The sequence below is a fragment of the Furipterus horrens genome, unplaced genomic scaffold, assembly GCF_987537825.1.
Source record: "Furipterus horrens unplaced genomic scaffold, mFurHor1.1.pri manual_scaffold_9, whole genome shotgun sequence".
Lineage (NCBI taxonomy): Eukaryota > Metazoa > Chordata > Mammalia > Chiroptera > Furipteridae > Furipterus > Furipterus horrens.
Window position 1 is genome coordinate 34,882,428 of NW_028327179.1, and position 2,639 is coordinate 34,885,066.

The window sequence follows — 2,639 nt, forward strand, 5'->3', positions numbered from 1 at the left end:
ATACGTTGAACATTTGAAGGTAAAGGAAGCTCAGTATTAACCTTTCTTGACCTGCTGCATTCCTCTCTCTGTCAGTTTAGGGCCCAGCAAGAAGGTTAATGGAAGACAATTCAACGAAGGGACTAAATACAAAAGTGTGGGCTGGGGTAACAAGAACAAAGGATGACGAAGTACCCAGGAACTAATAATAACAAAGGGAAGCTATTGTCAGCCCTGGAACTGAAGGGTCAAAGCAGGAGCAACAAGCTGAAATTCAGAGAACTGGAGAGGGACTGCCAGATAGGAGCTGTAGTCATAGGTACAGGGAAAATAATTTGGCTGAAGGAGTAGGGGGAATAAATACCCTGTTTTTTTCCTTCTCTTAATACCTATCCTTCTAAAGCCAGAGAGGCAAAGGAACTCAAGTAATGCAATCCATAGCAGTCAGAGTAGGGCAGAGAAGGGTAGAGAATGAATTTGGAGATTAGCTCATGAATAACCAGCATGCCTTTCCTTCACAAATTGAATTTCCTCTTCTTTGATTTATAAATTTCTGTGTATGCATATATATACATATATTTGTATATATGTATAAATATGCATGTAAAATTACCTTGTATTATGGATATTTATGTTATGTATTTGGCTCCCTATATTATCCAAGATTGAGTTCTTACATGTTTCATTCATGATTGTTAAGTATTCCAGTACCCATTATAGGAGGAAATTTTAAATAAATATTTTTTAAATAAGGAAATGAATGAGTGAGTACTTGTTATCTGCCCTCATGGCTTACAATCTTGCTGGGGGAAAGGGCAAATGTGTCCTATTTTATGTTATGTCTTAATGCCCAGCAAATTCCAACTGGCTCCTAAATACAATAAAGAAATCAATAAAGCAAACAGGACAATATTTCCAGATTCCCAGCTACAAGTTTATGTGAAAAACAAATTCAAATAAGAGAGTCTAAGAGAGTTTCCTCCATGGTTTATCTATTTTTTTAAAGTTTTAATTTTTTTAAATTCTTAAGTTTATTGGGGTGACATTGGTTAATAAATTAGATAGGTTTCAGGGGTACGATTCTATAATATGCCATCCGTACACTGTATTGTGTGTTCACCGCCCCAAGTCAAGTCTCCTTCCACCACCACTTATCCCCCCTTTTACCCTCTTCTACTTCCCCTCACCGCTCTTTCCCTTTGATAATCACCATGCTCTTGTCTATAAGGGTTTTTTTCCTTAATCCTTTTACCTTTCTGGTTTAGCTTTTTAAAATAAAATTTGCAGTATATGTTAAAAATAAGACTAATTTACTTATCTTTGCTTTTGGCTTTAAAAGTTCACACTTTTATATGGAAGTGGAGAATTGAGTTTATCTCCCAAAGAAGCACCAAAGTCCACATTTAAAGCATTCGATGAAGTCTAACAGCTAAAGTTCAGAATCGCAACAGCCTGCTGAAGACAAGCAGATGAAGAGTCTCCAGGACACTACAGATTAATTAGTGAGCACTGTTTAAGGGTCAATGCCCCATTCCCTCAAACACACAGAGAAATTATGTTTATGGTGACAGATATTCCTTTGTACGGACCATTGTACTTGTTGATTTCTGAGCTGTGGAGATTGTTTGCTATAACATTTAAGACAAACATGCAAGTGTACTCATCTGTCTAATTACTCCAGTTGGCTTAATGACTGGGTGGGATCAACTTTTCAGTAGTACTGCAGAAGTAGAGCGTACAGTTCTCCAAATTCATATTCCCTTTTGTGTGCTCGACACAGGAAAAGAGAGCATGGTGGAGACTGTTTTCTTGATATTTTGTTGTTATAGAAAAAGGAATGTTTGTAACCTATTAGACATTTTTGAAGGCACATGAAACATGAAAAGGGCAATTTCAATGGAAAATGTACATTCCGGTTGGTTATTGTTGTTAAGCACATTGTTCAGCAAAAGTTACGCTATATTGAGTTTCAGGCATCAGTTGAATTATATTATGCTGAAATTTTTGATTAAGGTAAGCTAACTCAAAATGACAGCCAAGGCCTTTTAAAACTCACATTTCAATGAAATCTGGCAGCACAGAAACAGCTGCTCTAAGTCTGCTCCTCTAATATTTCAAAGAAAGAATAGCAATGGATTTCTGATACCACATGGGCCAACTGCAGAAATCCTAGACCAGCCTGAGAGACCCAGGGTGAAAGGTCACACTCTGCCTTATACAGATGGCATGTTTAATTATTAAAGAGCAATTTTAATCATTTAATCATTTCAGACCCTGAAATGAAAGGTCTTCTCAGGTATCTTGAAGCTTGTTGCAACCTAAACTCTGCTGTCAAACTTCTATGGAGTCAGTAAGTAGCATATGTGATTTCATACCTTAATTTGATTTACATCCTCATGTGGGTTGAATTTGTTTTGCAGGCTCTAAAAGACATTTCTTAGAAAAAAAGAAAGTGAAGGTTATGTCTTTGGCAGAGAATATACCAACCGCTAGCAGGAAAATTAAATCTAAATCCTTGTTAAATCAGGATCAAATTTTTCAGGAGGATGACTGAATGGCCCCTTTTCCCAGCAAAATTGTTTGCAGTTCTGCTGGAAAATTTTGCATCTAGCCTAAAATTTTTTTTCATAGAAGTTTCCATAGCTTAATGCATTACAAAC